This window comes from Pseudophryne corroboree, chromosome 3 (assembly GCF_028390025.1).
Source record: "Pseudophryne corroboree isolate aPseCor3 chromosome 3, aPseCor3.hap2, whole genome shotgun sequence".
NCBI lineage: Eukaryota > Metazoa > Chordata > Amphibia > Anura > Myobatrachidae > Pseudophryne > Pseudophryne corroboree.
The window spans coordinates 579,761,046-579,782,610 of record NC_086446.1 but is presented as its reverse complement, the minus strand read 5'-3'; the positions used below and the strand labels follow the sequence as shown (position 1 = coordinate 579,782,610).

At 48.2% G+C, this 21,565-nt stretch overlaps 1 protein-coding gene across 2 annotated transcripts in view; it reads right to left on the bottom strand.

The window, feature by feature from the left end:
* Positions 1 to 20,753, bottom strand: part of NFKB2 (nuclear factor kappa B subunit 2) — a 165,160-nt gene extending 144,407 nt beyond the window's left edge. For both annotated transcript variants that reach the window (XM_063961398.1, XM_063961397.1), the window contains exon 1: positions 20,424 to 20,753. The gene's annotated coding sequence lies outside the window, so the exon portion shown is untranslated. The remainder of the gene's footprint in view (positions 1 to 20,423) is intronic.
* Positions 20,754 to 21,565: the final 812 nt, after the last annotated feature.

Sequence of the window (21,565 nt, the reverse complement as noted above, 5' to 3'; positions counted from 1 at the left end):
TGCACCAGGTAGAGAGCACGTTATACACATTGCACCAGGTAGAGAGCACGTTATACACATTGCACCAGGTAGAGAGCACTGAGGCACACTGCACCAGGTAGAGAGCACTGAGGCACACTGCACCAGATAGAGAGCACTGAGGCACACTGCACCAGATAGAGAGCACTGAGGCACACTGCACCAGATAGAGAGCACTGAGGCACACTGCACCAGATAGAGAGCACTGAGGCACACTACACCAGGTAGAGAGCACTGAGGCACACTGCACCAGATAGAGAGCACTGAGGCACACTGCACCAGATAGAGAGCACTGAGTCACATGGCTATATGGTAATTGTTCACTACTAAAGCTGATTCCACATACAGTAGGTCAGACCAGAAGTTTAAGGGACACAATTATCGTTCATCTTGGCCACACATTTGATCACTACTAGCTAAATTTAACCTATTAGTGTCCTCAGAAGATGACCAAGTACAATGGACAATGTTATCTTCTGACCATGATTTTCATATGCTCAATAATGTTGCTATCAATTTTGGTAGGTTCATTATTAGTCACTGCATTAATGAAATTACCAAATCACAAGGTATTTCAGAAAAGCTTTCAAAGCTGTTTGACTGGCACTGCGCTGGCCGGCAATACCCCCAATCCCTACCCATCCCGCATCGCGCTGGCTGGCACCCTCCCTTTGGACGCCTTCCCGTAGCCCTCCCATTACACACTGTTGACCAGCTATACACGGGCGTAAAGTGAGACAGCTTGGAGCCGGGGACCTTCGGGACAGAAGGAGCCGCCCGTGTTCCCTTCATGGAGCCAGATGGTTTTGAGTGATAGAAACACACACACTCTCACCTCTCTCTCCACTACCTGGCGCAATGTATATATGGGCTACCTGGCGCAATGTGTACAGTGCATCCGGAAAGTATTCACATCGCTTAACTTTTTCCACATTTTGTTACGTTACAGCCTTATTCCAAACTGTAATAAATATTTTTTTTCCCCAATACCCCATAATGACAATGTTAAAAAAAAATAAGAATTTACTTACCGATAATTCTATTTCTCGTAGTCCGTAGTGGATGCTGGGGACTCCGTAAGGACCATGGGGAATAGCGGCTCCGCAGGAGACTGGGCACATCTAAAGAAAGCTTTAGGACTATCTGGTGTGCACTGGCTCCTCCCCCTATGACCCTCCTCCAAGCCTCAGTTAGGATACTGTGCCCGGACGAGCGTACACAATAAGGAAGGATTTTGAATCCCGGGTAAGACTCATACCAGCCACACCAATCACACCGTACAACTTGTGATCTGAACCCAGTTAACAGCATGATAACAGAGGAGCCTCTAGAAAAGATGGCTCACTACAGCAATAACCCGATTTTTTGGTAACAATAACTATGTACCAGTATTGCAGACAATCCGCACTTGGGATGGGCGCCCAGCATCCACTACGGACTACGAGAAATAGAATTATCGGTAAGTAAATTCTTATTTTCTCTAACGTCCTAAGTGGATGCTGGGGACTCCGTAAGGACCATGGGGATTATACCAAAGCTCCCAAACGGGCGGGAGAGTGCGGATGACTCTGCAGCACCAAATGAGAGAACTCCAGGTCCTCCTCAGCCAGGATATCAATTTTGTAGAATTTTACAAACGTATTTGCTCCTGACCAAGTAGCTGCTCGGCAAAGTTGTAAGCCGAGACCCCTCGGGCAGCCGCCCAAGATGAGCCCACCTTCCTTGTGGAGTGGGCATTTACAGATTTTTGGCTGTGGCAGGCCTGCCACAGAATGTGCAAGCTGAATTGTACTACAAATCCAACGAGCAATAGTCTGCTTAGAAGCAGGAGCACCCAGCTTGTTGGGTGCATACAGGATAAACAGCGAGTCAGATTTCCTGACTCCAGCCCTCCTGGAAACATATATTTTCAGGGCCCTGACAACGTTTAGCAACTTGGAGTCCTCCAAGTCCCTAGTAGCCGCAGGCACCACAAATAGATTGGTTCAGGTGAAACGCTGAAACCACCTTAGGGAGAAACTGAGGACGAGTCCTCAATTCCGCCCTGTCCGAATGGAACATCAGATAAGGGCTTTTTCAGGATAAAGCCGCCAATTCTGACACGCGCCTGGCCCAGGCCAGGGCCAACAGCATGACCACTTTCCATGTGAGATATTTTAACTCCACAGATTTAAGTGGTTCAAACCAATGTGACTTTTGGAACCCAAAACTACATTGAGATCCCAAAGTGCCACTGGAGGCACAAAAGGAGGCTGTATATGCAGTATCCCTTTTACAAACATCTGAACTTCAGGGACTGAAGCTAGTTCTTTTTGGAAGAAAATTGACAGGGCCGAAATTTGAACCTTAATGGACCCCAATTTCAGGCCCATAGACACTCCTGTTTGCAAGAAATGTAGGAATCGACCCAGTTGAATTTCCTCCGTCGGGCCTTACTGGCCTTGCACCACGCAACCTATTTTCGCCAATTGCGGTGATAATGTTTTTGCGGTTACATCCTTCCTGGCTTTGATCAGGATAAGGATGACTTCATCCGGAATGCCTTTTTTCCTTCAGGATCCGGCGTTCAACCGCCATGCCGTCAAACGCAGCAGCGGTAAGTCTTGGAACAGACAGGGTCCTTGCTGGAGCAGGTCCCTTCTTAGAGGTAGAGGCCACGGATCCTCCGTGAGCATCTCTTGAAGTTCCGGTTACCAAGTCCTTCTTGGCCAATCCGGAGCCACGAATATAGTGCTTACTCCTCTCCATCTTATCAATCTCAGTACCTTGGGTATGAGAGGCAGAGGAGGGAACACATACCCTGACTGGTACACCCACGGTGTTACCAGAGCGTCTACAGCTATTGCCTGAGGGTCCCTGGACCTGGCGCAATACCTGTCGAGTTTTTCCCAACGGTTTATAATCATGTGGAAGACTTCTGGGTGAAGTCCCCACTCTCCCGGGTGGAGGTCGTGCTGAGGAAGTCTGCTTCCCAGTTGTCCACTCCCGGAATGAATACTGCTGACAGTGCTATCACATGATTTTCCGCCCAGCGAAGAATCCTTGCAGCTTCTGCCATTGCCCTCCTGCTTCTTGTGCCACCCTGTCTGTTTACGTGGGTGACTGCCGTGATGTTGTCCGACTGGATCAACACCGGCTGACCTTGAAGCAGAGGTCTTGCTAAGCTTAGAGCATTGTAAATGTCCCTTAGCTTCAGGATATTTATGTGAAGTGATGTCTCCAGGCTTGACCATAAGTCCTGGATATTTCTTCCCTGTGTGACTGCTCCCCAGCCTCGCAGGCTGGCATCCGTGGTTACCAGGACCCAGACCTGAATGCCGAATCTGCGGCCCTCTAGAAGATGAGCACTCTGCAACCACCACAGGAGGGACACCCTTGTCCTTGGTGACAGGGTTATCCGCTGATGCATCTGAAGATGCGACCCGGACCATTTGTCCAGCAGGTCCCACTGGAAAGTTCTTGCGTGGAATCTGCCGAATGGGATTGCTTCGTAGGAAGCCACCATTTTACCCAGAACCCTTGTGCATTGATGCACTGAGACTTGGCTCGGTTTTAGGAGGTTCCTGACTAGCTCGGATAACTCCCTGGCTTTCTCCTCCGGGAGAAACACCTTTTTCTGGACTGTGTCCAGGATCATCCCTAGGAACAGAAGACAAGTCGTCGGAACCAGCTGCGATTTTGGAATATTGAGAATCCAACCGTGCTGCAGCAACACTACCTGAGATAGTGCTACACCGACCTCCAACTGTTCCCTGGATCTTACCCTTATCAGGGAATTGTCCAAGTAAGGGATAACTAAAATTCCCTTCCTTCGAAGGAATATCCTCATTTCGGCCATTACCTTGGTAAAGACCCGGGGTGCCGTGGACCATCCATACGGCAGCGTCTGAACTGATAGTGACAGTTCTGTACCATAAACCTGAGGTACCCTTGGTGAGAAGGGTAAATTTTGACATGAAGGTAAGCATCCTTGATGTCCCGAGACATCATGTAGTCCCCTTCTTCCAGGTTCGCAATCACTGCTCTGAGTGACTCAATCTTGAATTTGAACCTCTGTATGTAAGTGTTCAAAGATTTTAGATTTAGAATCGGTCTCACCGAGCCGTCCGGCTTCGGTACCACAACAGTGTGGAATAATACCCCGTTCCCTGTTGCAGGAGGGGTATCTTGATTATCACCTGCTGGGAATACAGCTTGTGAATGGCTTCCAAAACTGTCTCCCTGTCAGAAGGAGACATCGGTAAAGCCGACTTTAGGAAACGGCGAGGGGGAGACGTCTCGAATTCTAATTTGTACCCCTGAGATATCACCTGAAGGATCCAGGGGTCTACTTGCGAGTGAGCCCACTGCGCACTGAAATTCATTGAGACGGGCCCCCCACCGTGCCTGATTCTGCTTGTAAAGCCCCAGCGTATACTGAGGGCTTGGCAGAGGCGGGAGAGGGTTTCTGTTCCTGGGAACTGGCTGATTTCTGCAGCCTTTTTCCTCTCCCTCTGTCACGGGGCAGAAAAGAGGAACCTTTTGCCCGCTTGTCCACGAAAAGACTGCGCCTGATAATACGGCGTCTTCTCATGTTGAGAGGCGACCTGGGGTACAAACGTGGATTTCCCAGCTGTTGCCGTGGCCACCAGGTCTGAAAGACCGACCCCAAATAACTCCTCCCCTTAATAAGGCAATACTTCCAAATGCCGTTTGGAATACGCATCACCTGACCACTGACGTGTCCATAACCCTCTACTGGTAGAAATGGACAACGCACTTAGACTTGATGCCAGTCGGCAAATATTCCGCTGTGCATCACGCATATATAGAAATGCATCTTTTAAATGCTCTATAGGCAAAAATATACTGTCCCTATCTAGGGTATCAATATTTTCAGTCAGGGAATCCGACCACGCCAACCCAGCACTGCACATCCAGGCTGAGGCGATTGCTGGTCGCAGTATAACACCAGTATGTGTGTAAATACATTTTAGGATACCCTCCTGCTTTCTATCAGCAGGATCCTTAAGGGCGGCCATCTCAGGAGAGGGTAGAGCCCTTACAAGCGTGTGAGCGCTTTATCCACCCTAGGGGGTGTTTCCCAATGCACCCTAACCTCTGGCGGGAAAGGATATAATGCCAATAACATTTTAGAAATTATCAGTTGTTATCGGGGGAAACCCACGCATCATCACACACCTCATTTAATTTCTCAGATTCAGGAAAACTACAGGTAGTTTTTCCTCACCGAACATAATACCCCTTTTTTGGTGGTACTCGTATTATCAGAAATGTGTAAAACATTTTTCATTGCCTCAATCATGTAACGTGTGGCCCTACTGGAAGTCACATTTGTCTCTTCACCGTCGACACTGGAGTCAGTATCCGTGTCGGCGTCTATATCTGCCATCTGAGGTAACGGGCGCTTTAGAGCCCCTGACGGCCTATGAGACGTCTGGACAGGCACAAGCTGAGTAGCCGGCTGTCTCATGTCAACCACTGTCTTTTATACAGAGCTGACACTGTCACGTAATTTCTTCCAACAGTTCATCCACTCAGGTGTCGACCCCCTAGGGGGTGACATCACTATTACAGGCAATCTGCTCCGTCTCCACATCATTTTTCTCCTCATACATGTCGACACAAAAGTACCGACATACAGCACACACACAGGGAATGCTCTGATAGAGGACAGGACCCCACTAGCCCTTTGGGGAGACAGAGGGAGAGTTTGCCAGCACACACCAGAGCGCTATATATATACAGGGATAACCTTATATAAGTGTTTTTCCCCTTATAGCTGCTGTATAGTTAATACTGCGCCTAATTAGTGCCCCCATCTCTTTTTTAACCCTTTCTGTAGTGTAGTGACTGCAGGGGAGAGCCAGGGAGCTTCCCTCCAACGGAGCTGTGAGGGAAAATGGCGCCAGTGTGCTGAGGAGATAGGCTCCGCCCCCTTATCGGCGGCCTTATCTCCCGTTTTTCTATGTATTCTGGCAGGGGTTAAATGCATCCATATAGCCCAGGAGCTATATGTGATGCATTTTTTTGCCATCCAAGGTGTTTTTATTGCGTCTCAGGGCGCCCCCCCCCAGCGCCCTGCACCCTCAGTGACCGGAGTGTGAAGTGTATCAGTTAAGATGGCCGGCCAGCTGCAGTGCTGTGCGCTACCTTGTTGAAGACAGGACGTCTTCTGCCGCCGATTTTCCGGACCTCTTCTGCCTTCTGGCTCTGTAAGGGGTCCGGCGGCGCAGCTCTGGGACCCATCCAAGCTGGGCCTGTGATCGTCCCTCTGGAGCTAATGTCCAGTAGCCTAAGAAGCCCAATCCACTCTGCACGCAGGTGAGTTCGCTTCTTCTCCCCTTAGTCCCTCGATGCAGTGAGCCTGTTGCCAGCAGGTCTCACTAAAAATAAAAAACCTAAACTAAAACTTTCACTAAGAAGCTCAGGAGAGCCCCTAGTGTGCACCCTTCTCGTTCGGGCACAGAGATCTAACTGAGGCTTGGAGGAGGGTCATAGGGGGAGGAGCCAGTGCACACCAGATAGTCCTAAAGCTTTCTTTAGATGTGCCCAGTCTCCTGCGGAGCCGCTATTCCCCATGGTCCTTACGGAGTCCCCAGCATCCACTTAGGACGTTAGAGAAATATTTTTTAGATTATTGCACATTTATTACAAAATAAATAACTAAGAAATCACATGTACATAAGTATTCACAGCCTTTGCTCAATACTTTGTTGATGCAGCAATTACAGCCGCAAGTCTTTTTGAATATGATGCCACAAGTTTGGCACACCTATCTTTGGGCAGTTACGCCCATTCCTCCTTGCAGCACCTCTCAAGCTCCATCAGGTTGGATGGGGAGTGTCGGTGCACAGCCATTTTCAGATCTCTCCAGAGATGTTCAATCGGATTCAAGTCTGGGCTCTGGCTGGGCCACTCAAGGACAATCACAGAGTTGTCCTGAAGCCACTCCTTTGATATCTTGGCTGTGTGCTTAGGGTCATTGTCCTGCTGAAAGACGAACTGTCGCCCCAGTCTGAGATCAAGAGCACTCTGGAGCAGGTTTTCATCCAGGATGTCTCTGTACATTGCTGCATTCATCTTTCCCTCTATCCTGACTAGCCTCCCATTTCCTGCCACTGAAAAACATCCCCACAGCATGATGCTGCCGTCACCATGCTTCACTGTAGGGATGGTATTGGCCTGGTGATGAGCTGTGCCTGGTTTCCTCCAAACATGATGCCTGGCATTCACGCCACAGAATTCAATCTTTGACTCATCAAACCAGAGAATTTTGTTTCTCACGGTCTGAGAGTCCTTCAGGTGCATTTTTGCAAACTCCAGGCGGGCTGCCATGTGCTTTTTACTAAGGAGTGGCTTCCGTCTGGCCACGCTACCATTCAGGCCTGATTGGTGGATTGCTGCAGAGATGGTTGTCCTTCTGGAAGGTTCTCCTCTCTTCACAGAGGTATGCTGTAGCTCTGACAGAGTGACCATCAGGTTCTTGGTCACATCCCTGACTAGGGCACTTCTCCCCCGAATGCTCAGTTAAGATGGCCGGCCAGCTCTAGGAAGAGTCCTGGTGGTTCCGAACTTCTTCCATTTACAGATGATGGAGGCCATTGTGCTCATTGGCACCTTCAAAGCAGCAGATATTTTTCTGTACCCTTCCCCAGATTTGTGCCTCGAGACAATCCTGTCTCTGAGGTCTACAGACAATTCCTTTGACTTCATGCTTGGTTTGTGCTCAGACATGCACTGTCAAGTGTGGGACCTTATATAGACAGGTGTGTGCCTTTCCAAATCATGTCCAATCAACTGAATTTACCACAGGCGGACTCCAATGAAGCTGTAGGAACATCTCAAGGATTATTAGTGAAAACAGGATGCACCTGAGCTCAATTTTGAGCTTCATGGCAAAGGCTGTGAATACTTATGTACATGTGATTGCTTAGTTTTTTTTTTTTTTAATTAAATTTGCAAAAAAAAAACCCCACTTTTTTCACATTGTCATTATGGGGTATTGGGGGTAATTCCAAGTTGATCGCAGCAGGATTTTTGTTAGCAATTGGGCAAAACCATGTGCACTGCAGGGGAGGCAGATATAACATGTGCAGAGAGAGTTAGATTTGGGTGGGGTGTGTTCAATCTGCAATCTAATTTGCAGTGTAAAAATAAAGCAGCCAGTATTTACCCTGCACAGAAATAAAATAACCCACCCAAATCTAACTCTTTCTGCACATGTTATATCTGCCTCCCCTGCAGTGCACATGGTTTTGCCCAATTGCTACCAAAAATCCTGCTGCTGTCAACTTGGAATTACCCCCATTGTGTGCAGAATTTTGAGGGAAAATAATGAATTTATTACAGTTTGGAATAAGGCTGTAACATAAAATGTGGAAAAAGTGAAGCAATGTGAATACTTTCTGGATGCACTGTCTAAGGGGCTACCTGGCGCAACGTATATAAGGGGCTACCTGGCACAATGTGTATAAGGGGTTTCCTGGTGCAATGTGTATAAGGGGCTACCTGGTGCAATGTGTATGAAGGGCTACCTGGCGCAATGTGTATAATGGGCTCTACCTGGCAGAATGTGTATAGGAGGCTCTACCTGGTGCAAAGTGTAAAAGAGGCTCTACCTGGTACAATGTGTATAAAAGGCTCTACATGACGTAACATGTATAAGAGGCTCTACCTGGCGCAATGTGTATAAGCGGATCTACCTGGCGCAATGTATGTAAGGGGCTTTGCCTGGTGCAACGTGTGTAAGGGGCTCTACCTGGCGTAATTTGTATAAAAGGGGCTCTACCTGGCGTAACATGTATAAAAGGGGCTCTAACTGGCGTTACAAGCATAAAAGGGGCTCTACCTCGTGTTATGTGTATAAGGGGCTCTGCTTGGCGCAATATGTATAAGGGGCTCTTCCTAGCATGTATAAGGGTTACTACTGTGTGGGGTAATGTAACTGACACACATTACTGTGCGGTGTAATGTAAATTAGTACTATTTTGTGGCCACACCCCTTCCATGAAGCCACGCCCCTATATTTTTGCCACACGTCTTCAGCGCGCACTGTCCTTGGGTTTAAGGGGTGGCGCCAAAGGAGACTTTCGCCCTGGGCGCCACAAGGTCTAGAACCGGCCTTTTCGAGAAGGGCTGTTTAACATGACTGCAGCAATGATGAGACAAATATAAAACCCAACATTTTTAAAATGATGGGTCTCTGATATAGGCAAACGCAGGGGAGTTTCTGATTGTCTGGTCAGGTAAGGGGTACACTGCCAGTGTGCAGCCGCCATCTGAACCCCCTCCTCTCTAGCTGGCAGCTAGAAGCGCTGAGCACTAGTAGATTCTAGCAGTATGCTAGAGTCTACTGTGCATTCGCAAGTATCAGGGAAAATGTGGCAGCGGCCATTTTCCAGGCGATTTCCCTACTGTGAATGCGCAAAATTCCAGGGACTCAGGAGAGGTAAGTATTGAAGAATATGTGTGCAGGGGGTGCAGTGTACCCATGGGCACCGCACACCTTGCACCCTTTATAAATACGCCACTGGCTATCTGACACTAAATGGGATTGGTTAAGTACTTTAAGTTTTCATTTGTACTAGTTTGCCGCAAGGACTACTGTATATAAAATCCTATACAAAAACTGAAACCCATAAATAAATCCTATAGACTAGCGAACAGCTGCAACTTCACAGTCACCAAATCAGAAATCCACAAGACAGTAACAAATTCAATCCTATGATTTAAGGGAGAAACACACTAGGCGATTTCTTATTATTGGTGATAGATGAATGATGCACGCTGCCGCACATCGTTCAGCGGTCACCAATATTGAGCTGACATGCAGCTCAACCCGTCAATGTCGAGCTGAGCTGCATGTCCGGGAATGCCGGCGGTGATGTGACTGATCGTTATCGTTGAACGACAACGTTCAGTGTGTACACGCTATATCGTTCAACGATATAGTCATTCACCGTCAGCATTTAAACATTGGCTAGTGTGTACCCGCCTTTAATCCAGGTACACACCTATACAACCGTTGCACAGCTTTTTGTGATTCCTAATACGTTTATGAAACATACTAGAAGTATGTATGCACCTTCGATCATGTTGGATCGAAAGAAAACTGGTGGCATCTGAATGTCTGTTTTTTTTGGGCATCATCATAGGGGGAATCCAATTCGACAGCGTGAAAAGGAAGGCAAAGGCACCCAAACTCGCCCACTCACAGCCTCTTCTAATGCCATGCTCACATATTTTTGCTTGCAGCCCTCTGCGAGTCCAGGGGCAGTGGCACACCCAGGGGGGGTTTCCGAGCACCCAGAAACCCCCCTCCACCAAAAAAAAAATAAGAATTTACTCACCGGTAATTCTATTTCTCGTAGTCCGTAGTGGATGCTGGGGACTCCGTAAGGACCATGGGGAATAGACGGCTCCGCAGGAGACTGGGCACACTAAAAGAAAGATTTGGTACTACCTGGTGTGCACTGGCTCCTCCCTCTATGCCCCTCCTCCAGACCTCAGTTAGGATACTGTGCCCGGAAGAGCTGACACAATAAGGAAGGATTTTGAATCCCGGGTAAGACTCATACCAGCTACACCAATCACACCGTATAACTCGTGATATTTAACCCAGTTAACAGTATGAAATACAACTGAGCCTCTCAACAGATGGCTCAACAATAACCCTTTATAAAGTTAGGCAATAACTATATACAAGTATTGCAGACAATCCGCACTTGGGATGGGCGCCCAGCATCCACTACGGACTACGAGAAATAGAATTACCGGTGAGTAAATTCTTATTTTCTCTGACGTCCTAGTGGATGCTGGGGACTCCGTAAGGACCATGGGGATTATACCAAAGCTCCCAAACGGGCGGGAGAGTGCGGATGACTCTGCAGCACCGAATGAGAGAACTCAAGGTCCTCCTCAGCCAGGGTATCAAATTTGTAGAATTTAGCAAACGTGTTTGCCCCTGACCAAGTAGCAGCTCGGCAAAGTTGTAAAGCCGAGACCCCCCGGGCAGCCGCCCAAGATGAGCCCACCTTCCTCGTGGAATGGGCTTTCACTGATTTAGGATGCGGCAATCCAGCCGCAGAATGCGCCAGCTGAATTGTGCTACAAATCCAGCGAGCAATAGTCTGCTTAGAAGCAGGAGCACCTATTTTGTTGGGTGCATACAGGATAAAAAGCGAGTCAGTTTTCCTGACTCCAGCCGTCCTGGAAACATAAATTTTCAAGGCCCTGACTACGTCCAGTAACTTGGAATCCTCCAAGTCCTTAGTAGCCGCAGGCACCACAATAGGTTGGTTCAAGTGAAAAGCTGATACCACCTTAGGGAGAAACTGGGGACGAGTCCTCAATTCTGCCCTATCCATATGGAAAATCAGATAAGGGCTTTTACATGACAAAGCCGCCAATTCTGACACACGCCTGGCCGTAGCCAAGGCCAATAACATGACCACTATCCACGTGAGATATTTGAGATCCACGGATTTAAGTGGTTCAAACCAATGTGATTTTAGGAAACTCAACACCACATTGAGATCCCAAGGTGCCACAGGAGGCACAAAAGGGGGCTGAATATGAAGCACTCCCTTTACAAAAGTCTGAACTTCAGGCAGTGAAGCCAGTTCTTTCTGGAAGAAAATCAACAGAGCCGAAATCTGGACCTTAATGGAACCCAATTTTAGGCCCATAGTCACTCCTGACTGTAGGAAGTGCAGAAAACGACCCAGCTGAAATTCCTCTGTAGGGGCCTTCCTGGCCTCACACCACGCAACATATTTTCGCCAAATGCGGTGATAATGGTTTGCGGTTACTTCTTTCCTGGCTTTTATCAGCGTAGGAATGACTTCCTCCGGAATGCCCTTTTCCTTTAGGATCCGGAATTCAACCGCCATGCCGTCAAACGCAGCCGCGGTAAGTCTTGGAACAGACAGGGCCCCTGCTGTAGCAGATCCTATCTGAGCGGTAGAGGCCATGGGTCCTCTGATAACATTTCTTGAAGTTCCGGGTACCAAGCTCTTCTTGGCCAATCCGGAACCACGAGTATCGTTCTTACTCCTCGCCTTCTTATTATTCTCAGTACCTTTGGTATGAGGGGCAGAGGAGGGAACACATAGACCGACTGGTACACCCACGGTGTCACTAGAGCGTCCACAGCTATCGCCTGAGGGTCCCTTGACCTGGCGCAATATCTCTTTAGCTTCTTGTTGAGGCGGGACGCCATCATGTCCACCTGTGGGCTTTCCCAGCGGTTTACCAACAGTAGGAAGACTTCTGGATGAAGTCCCCACTCTCCCGGGTGTAGGTCGTGTCTGCTGAGGAAGTCTGCTTCCCAGTTGTCTACTCCCGGAATGAACACTGCTGACAGTGCTAGTACGTGATTTTCCGCCCATCGGAGAATCCTTGTGGCTTCTGCCATGGCCACCCTGCTTCTTGTGCCGCCCTGTCGGTTTACATGGGCGACTGCCGTGATGTTGTCTGATTGAATCAGAACCGGCTGGTTTTGAAGCAGGGGCCTTGCCTGACTTAGGGCATTGTAAATGGCCCTCAGTTCCAGAATGTTTATGTGTAGGGACGACTCCTGACTTGACCAAAGTCCCTGGAAATTTCTTCCCTGTGTGACTGCGCCCCAGCCCCGAAGGCTGGCATCCGTGGTCACCAGGACCCAGTCCTGTATGCCGAATCTGCGGCCCACTAGAAGATGAGCACTCTGCAGCCACCACAGTAGAGACACCCTGGTCTTTGGAGACAGGGTTATCAGTTGATGCATCTGAAGATGCGATCCCGACCACTTGTCCAAGAGGTCCCACTGGAAGGTCCTTGCATGGAACCTGCCGAATGGAATTGCTTCGTACGAAGCCACCATTTTTCCCAGGACTCGTGTGCAGTGATGCACCGATACCCGTTTTGGTTTTAGGAGGTCTCTGACTAGAGATGACAGCTCCTTGGCTTTCTCCTGCGGGAGAAACACTTTTTTCTGTTCTGTGTCCAGAATCATCCCCAGGAACAGTAAGCGTGTGGAAGGAACCAGTTGTGACTTTGGAATGTTTAGAATCCACCCATGCTGTTGTAGCACTTCCCGAGATAGTGCTACTCCGACCAGTAACTGCTCCCTGGACCTCGCCTTTATTAGGAGATCGTCCAAGTACGGGATAATTAAAACTCCCTTTTTTCGAAGGAGTATCATCATTTCTGCCATTACCTTGGTAAACACCCTCGGTGCCGTGGACAGTCCAAACGGTAGTGTCTGGAATTGGTAATGGCAATCCTGTACCACAAATCTGAGGTACTCCTGGTGAGGAAGGTAAATTGGGACATGCAGGTAAGCATCCTTGATGTCCAGGGATACCATGTAATCCCCCTCGTCCAGGCTTGCAATAACCGCCCTGAGCGATTCCATCTTGAACTTTGATTTTTTTATGTATGTGTTCAAGGATTTCAAATTTAAAATGGGTCTCACCGAACCGTCCGGTTTCGGTACCACAAACAGTGTGGAATAGTAACCCCGTCCTTGTTGAAGTAGGGGTACTTTGACTATCACCTGCTGGGAATACAGCTTGTGAATTGCCTCTAGTACAGCCTCCCTGCTCGAGGGAATTGTCGGTAAGGCCGATTTGAGGAAACGGCGGGGGGGAGTCGCCTCGAATTCCAGCTTGTACCCCTGAGATACTACTTGAAGGATCCAGGGATCCACCCGTGAGCGAACCCACTGATCGCTGAAATTTTTGAGGCGGCCCCCCACCATACCTGGCTCCGCCTGTGGAGCCCCACCGTCATGCGGCGGATTTGGAAGAAGCGGGGGAGGACTTTTGTTCCTCGGAACCTGCTGCGTGGTGCAGCTTTTTTCCCCTTCCTCTGCCTCTAGACAGAAAGGACCCGCCTTTTCCCCGCCTGTTTTTCTGGGGTCGAAAGGACTGTACCTGATAGTACGGCGCTTTCTTAGGCTGTGAGGGGACATGGGGTAAAAATGCTGACTTCCCAGCTGTTGCTGTGGAAACAAGGTCTGAGAGACCATCCCCGAATAACTCCTCACCCTTATAAGGCAAAACTTCCATGTGCCTTTTAGAATCTGCATCCCCTCCCTGTCCACTGCCGAGTCCATAAACCTCTCCTAGCAGAAATGGACAATGCACTTATTCTAGATGCCAGCCGGCAGATCTCCCTCTGTGCATCTCTCATGTACAAGACTGAGTCTTTTATATGCTCTACGGTTAGCAATATAGTGTCCCTGTCCAGGGTGTCAATATTTTCTGACAGGGAATCTGACCAAGCAGCAGCAGCACTGCACATCCACGCTGAAGCAATAGCTGGTCTCAGTATAACACCAGTGTGTGTATATATAGACTTTAGGATAGCCTCCTGCTTTCTATCAGCAGGTTCCTTTAGGGCGGCCGTATCCGGAGACGGTAGTGCCACCTTTTTAGACAAACGTGTGAGCGCTTTATCCACCCTAGGGGGAGTTTCCCAACGTGACCTATCCTCTGGCGAGAAAGGGAACGCCATTAGTAATTTTTTTGAAATCACCAATTTTTTATCAGGGAAAGCCCACGCTTCTTCACACACTTCATTTAATTCTTCAGATGGGGGGAAAACTATTGGTAGTTTTTTCTCCCCAAACATAATACCATTTTTTGAGGTACCTGGGTTTATATCAGAAAGGTGTAAAACCTCTTTCATTACCTCAATCATGCCACGAATGGCCCTAGTGGACATTAAATTTGACTCATCGTCGTCGACACTGGTATCAGTATCCGTGTCGACATCTGTGTCTGCCATCTGAGGTAGTGGGCGTTTTAGAGCCCCTGATGGCCTTTGAATTGCCTGGGCAGGCACGAGCTGAGAAGCCGGCTGTCCCGCATTTGGCATGTCGTCAAATTTTTTATGTAAGGAGTCGACACTTGCACGTAATTCCTTCCATAAGTCCATCCACTCAGGTGTCTGCCCCGCAGGGGGTGACATCACATTTATAGGCATCTGCTCCGCCTCCACATAAGTCTCCTCATCAAACATGTCGACACAGCCGTACCGACACACCGCACACACACACAGGGAATGCTCTTAAAGGAGACAGGACCCCACAAAAGCCCTTTGGGGAGACAGAGAGAGAGTATGCCAGCACACACCAGAGCGCTACATAATGCAGGGACTAACTGAATTATGTCCCCTATAGCTGCTATAATATTTACTGCGCCTCAAATCTGTGCCCCCCCTCTCTTTTTTACCCTTTTCTGTAGTGTAGACTGCAGGGGAGAGTCAGGGAGCTTCCTTCCAGCGGAACTGTGAGGGAGAAATGGCGCCAGTGTGCTGAGGGAGATGGCTCCGCCTCTTTTTCAGACCTTTCTCCCGCTTTTTTCTGTATTCTAGCAGGGGTAATTACCACATATATAGCCTCTGGGGCTATATATTGTGGCTATTTTGCCAGCCAAGGTGATATTATTGCTGCTCAGGGCGCCCCCCCCCCCCCAGCGCCCTGCACCCTCAGTGACCGGAGTGTGAAGTGTGTATGAGGAGCAATGGCGCACAGCTGCAGTGCTGTGCGCTACCTTGGTGAAGACTGAAGTCTTCTGCCGCCGATTTTCCGGACCATCTTCTTGCCTCTGGCTCTGTAAGGGGGACGGCGGCGCGGCTCCGGGAACGAACACCAAGGACGGGTTCTGCGGTCGATCCCTCTGGAGCTAATGGTGTCCAGTAGCCTAAGAAGCCCAAGCTAGCTGCAAGCAGGTAGGTTCGCTTCTTCTCCCATTAGTCCCTCGTTGCAGTGAGCCTGTTGCCAGCAGGTCTCACTGTAAAATAAAAACCTAATATATATATACTTTCTTTCTAGGAGCTCAGGAGAGCCCCTAGTGTGCATCCAGCTCGGCAGGGCACAGAAATCTAACTGAGGTCTGGAGGAGGGGCATAGAGGGAGGAGCCAGTGCACACCAGGTAGTACCAAATCTTTCTTTTAGTGTGCCCAGTCTCCTGCGGAGCCGTCTATTCCCCATGGTCCTTACGGAGTCCCCAGCATCCACTAGGACGTCAGAGAAAATTATTTATTTTTTTGCTGCATATACATACATATAAACACAAACATATATGTGTATATATACACGTGTACTGTATGTATGTATATATATATATATATATATATATATATATGTATGCATGTTTAAAATGCTATGTATATATGTATGTGTGTATATAATATATAATGTGATGTGCACCGGACATTTTTCGGGTTTTGTGTTTTGGTTTTGGATTCGGTTCCGCGCCCGTGTTTTGGATTCGGGCGCGTTTTGGCAAAACCTCCCTAAAAAATTTTTGTCGGATTTGGGTGTGTTTTGGATTCGGCTGTTTTTTTTTACAAAAAACCCTCAAAAATAGCTTAAATCATAAATTTGGGGGTAATTTTGATCCCATAGTATTATTAACCTCAATAACCATAATTTCCACTCATTTCCAGTCTATTCTGAACACCTCACACCTCACAATATTATTTTTAGTCCTAAAATTTGCACCGAGGTCGCTGAATGACTAAGCTAAGCGACCCAAGTGGCCGACACAAACACCTGGCCCATCTAGGAGTGGCACTGCAGTGTCAGACAGGATGGCACTTCAAAAAATAGTCCCCAAACAGCACATGATGCAAAGAAAAAAAGAGGTGCACCAAGGTCGCTGTGTGACTAAGCTAAGCGACCCAAGTGGCCGACACAAACACCTGGCCCATCTAGGAGTGGCACTGCAGTGTCAGACAGGATGGCACTTCAAAAAATAGTCCCCAAACAGCACATGATGCAAAGAAAAAAAGAGGTGCACCAAGGTCGCTGTGTGACTAAGCTAAGCGACCCAAGTGGCCGACACAAACACCTGGCCCATCTAGGAGTGGCACTGCAGTTTTCTAACGAGAGGATGAGTGCTTCCATCCTCATATGAATCTGAACCACTAGCCATGATCATAGGCCAGGGCCTCAGCCGTTCCTTACCACTCCGTGTCGTAAATGGCATATTGGCAAGTTTACGCTTCTCATCAGACGCTTTTAATTTTGATTTTTGGGTAATTTTACTGAACTTTTGTTTTTTGGATTTTACATGCTCTCTACTATGACATTGGGCATCGGCCTTGGCAGACGACGTTGATGGCATTTCAACGTCTCGGCCATGACTAGTGGCAGCAGCTTCAGCACGAGGTGGAAGTGGATCTTGATCTTTCCCTATTTTACCCTCCACATTTTTGTTCTCCATTTTTTAATGTGTGGAATTATATGCCAGTAATATATCAATAGCAATGGCCTACTGTACCGTACTGCTATATATTATATACTGGTGGTCAGCAAAATTATGCACTGTCCTCCTACTACTGCGCACAACAACTAAAATGCACCACAGGTATGGATGGATAGTATACTTGACGACACAGAGGTAGTTAGAGCAGTGGACTACTGTACCGTACTGCTATATATTATATACTGGTGGTCAGCAAAATTATGCACTGTCCTCCTACTACTGCGCACAACAACTAAAATGCACCACAGGTATGGATGGATAGTATACTTGACGACACAGAGGTAGGTAGAGCAGTGGACTACTGTACCGTACTGCTATATATTATGTACTGGTGGTCAGCAAAATTATGCACTGTCCTCCTACTACTGCGCACAACTAAAATGCACCACAGGTATGGATGGATAGTATACTTGACAACACAGAGGTAGGTAGAGCAGTGGACTACTGTACCGTACTGCTATATATTATATACTGGTGGTCAGCAAAATTATGCACTGTCCTCCTACAACTGCGCACAACAACTAAAATGCACCACAGGTATGGATGGATAGTATACTTGAAGACACAAAGGTAGGTAGAGCAGTGGACTACTGTACCATACTGCTATATATTATATACTGGTGGTCAGCAAAATTATGCACTGTCCTCCTACTACTGCGCAAAACTTAAATGCACCACAGGTATGGATGGATAGTATACTTGACGACACAGAGGTAGGTAGAGCAGTGGACTACTGTACCGTACTGATATAATACTGGTGGTCACTGGTCAGCAAAATTCTGCACTGTCCTCCTACTATATACTACAATGCAGCACAGATATGGAGCGTTTTTCAGGCAGAGAACGTAGATATTTTCAGCACACTGAGCACAGATATTTGCAAGCACACTGAGCAGATATTTGCAGCACACTGAGCACAGATATTTGCAGCACACTGAACACAACTGAGAGAACGCTGCACGTCCTCTCCCTATCATCTCCAATGCACGAGTGAAAATGGCGGCGACGCACGGCTCCTTATATAGAATACGAATCTCGCGAGAATCCGACAGCGGGATGATGACGTTCGGGCGCGCTCGGGTTTACCGAGCAAGGCGGGAGGATCCGAGTCTGCCTCGGACTCGTGTAAAATGGGTGAAGTTCGGGGGGGTTCGGATTCCAAGGAACCGAACCCGCTCATCTCTAATATATATATATAATGTGTGTATATACGGAATATATATGTGTAGATATACATATACACACACAGACACACTAGTTTACGGACCCAGCATATACTGGGTCACCTCAGTCCCCACCCCCATGATTGGCTCCACCCCTGGAAACCGCCCCATGCAAATCCTGCGTTTGCCACTGAGGGGTACTATAAGCTTACTAGCACCGGGAGCTGTCCACAGCTAGTTAGATTCCAATATAATGTTCATCAGATACGATGGTATAACAAAATTTTATGTGGATACGCACTTTCGGCTATTCTGCTCATCAGTGTCGGACTGGAGCATGAAGGGCCCACCGGGGGTATGCAGTGGTAGGGACCCATGATTAGAGGTGTTGCCAGCCTCCAAAGGGGATGTGGCCAGCCACCACAGAGGTTTGGCTAACCATTATAGAGTACCTGGTCTGGACTCCTTGATAATTTATATAGTGCTAGTTCATGCATGATAATGTGCCAGATTAATGACAGCAATGTACTGTAGAGAATACATCATAATCCTGTGCAGTATAAGGTAACATATGTATAATATATAATTCAAGTGCTCAGCATAGAACCTGATCCCTAGTGGAGGAGGGCACCCCAGGCCTACCGGTGGTTTCCCCTGTTCCTAGAGCCAGATTAAGACCATGGGGGGCCCAAGGCACTTAAGTCAGTGGGGCCCCTAATAAAGAGAAGGTATATATATATATATATATATATATATATATACACATATATACATACATATATCAGCTCAATAAAACTTGCCTCCCCAAGCAGCACACGGCGGACCTCCTGCCCTGCACTCCCGTCCCCACTGCAGCGGCGGCTACACAGACAGGACAGCTGAGCTGAGTGACGGCTCAGCTGTCCAATAATGTATGAATGAAGCAGCCTGCTGCTCAGTCATTGGCTGGGCACGCATGCTGCTTCATTCATACATTATTGGACAGCTGAGCCGTCGCTCAGCTCAGCTGTCCTGTCTGTGCGGCTGCTGCTGAAGTGGGGATGGGAGCCGGAGAGCACAGCACCGCAGATCGGATCGGAAGAGAGATCCGATCTGCGGTGTGGCGGGGGCCCCTTTTGGAAAGGGGGGCCCGGGGTACGTACCCCCCGGGCCACCCTTTAATCCGGCTCTGCCTGTACCCCTGTGGGCCAGTCCGAGCCTGCTGCCCATGCTCCCCAGCAGCAGTGCCCCCTTTGTGGGTTTTCAGCAGATTTTTTTGATACTGATGAACTTCATGGAATGAAAGTTAAGGGCCCCATACACTTATGTGACCACATGTCGCAGGTGATCACCCCAGCAGCCTCCCGGAGGGCAGGATCGCCCAAGATACATTGTATGCAAAAGGACAGCATACGATGTATCTTGGGCGATCCCAGCCATGCCCCCAGCACGTTCAATCTGGAGGATCTGATCCAATGCTCACGGGAACGCGCATCGGCTCGGATCGGAAACACCTCCAAAATGCCCGATTTCATCCGATATATCGTGCCGAATGCCCGAAATCGGATGAAATCGGGCATTATCGCTCTAGTGTATGGGGCCCTTTAGCTTGTAAAGGTGTGTAAGCAGGAATCAGCACTGCGATCGGGACTTCCAAAAACAAGAGTAATCACAAGTGAAGTCACCTCTACCTGGCTTTATTCTGCATAGCTAGTAGCGGGTGATTTTGTGCACAGTAGGAGCTCTATAATAAGTTACATAACTGGGAGAAGAAAGTATAAAGCATCACCTAAGTCTCACACATAGCACACAAACCTAATACAGAATTTGCAGAACATACTTCACAATAACTGAGTGACTGTGTCACCTATCATTGTTAGTGCTCAGGAAAGTATCAGGAGCCTATTACAGGAAACGTGTGATTCTCTAGTTGAACTACAGATGCAAGCATGCCCTGCCAGCGTGGGGTACGGTGTATACGCTGAATAAAAAGGGGCTCACCTGGCTTCCAGCTTTATCCCAGGTCCACACGGAGTCTGTGCAAGCCACTGTCCAGGGGAAAGTCCCTGTCCTGATTGTCCGAATAAGGGAATTTCCAATGACGCTGCAGCTCCCTCCCCCTACAGTCAGCGACAGCCGCCTCATGCTCCTCCTCCTCAGTCTATAGCATTACGTCCGTGTGTGACAGGCTGGGAGCCGAGATCATGCTGCTGCTGCTGCTGCATAAACGTCTGGTGCGGCAGGAGTGAGGAACTTACAGTTTCTTCATAGGATTGCAGCTTCCGTACAATGCAGCTGAGACAGTTCAAGAACACAGCAATGTTCAGGATGTCTCCTCAGTGCAGGAAACTAATTATGGATACATGCACTGCATGAATGATAGGCTCTTAGTCTTAGGGGTCCCAGAGATGGATTGTGTGCTTCCTGTGTACAAAAAAAAGAAGAAGTAATTGCTCAGCTGTCAGGCAATACTAGACACCTGTCGATCACACATATGCAATGCACTGGCAGCTCAGTGTTTAGCTTCCAGAAAAAGATAAAAAAAAAAAAAAAAAAAAGGGCAAAAGTGATTTATTTGAATAATAAAGCATTTTTTAGTCTCTCTCCAGTTGGTACATCTACCATAGCTGTGCTTAAGCCTTAACCTGGCAATGCATAGCTATTGCTGGACAGAAATATCACCAGCTATAGGGTGTCATTCCGAGTTGTTCGCTAGCTGCTTTCGGTCGCAGCGCGGCTAGTAGGTGAAAAAACAGGATTTTGATACCTACCGGTAAATCCTTTTCTCCTAGTGCGTAGAGGATGCTGGGGTCCACTTCATGACCATGGGGTATAGACTGTTCCGCAGGAGCCATGGGCACTCTTAAGACTTTTCAATGGGTGTGAACTGGCTCCTCCCTCTATGCCCCTCCTCCAGACCTCAGTTATAGGAACTGTGCCCAGGGAGACGGACATTTCGAGGAAAGGATTTACTTTAAACTAGTGGTGAGATACATACCAGCTCACACCTCAACCATGCCGCACAACATGGCATTCAACAGAACACACGCCAACAGGCATGAACCAATTACAGCAAACATGCTGAAACTAATATAACACAACTTCTGTAACTCTAATAATAAAACTGCAGGTAAAGTACGCAC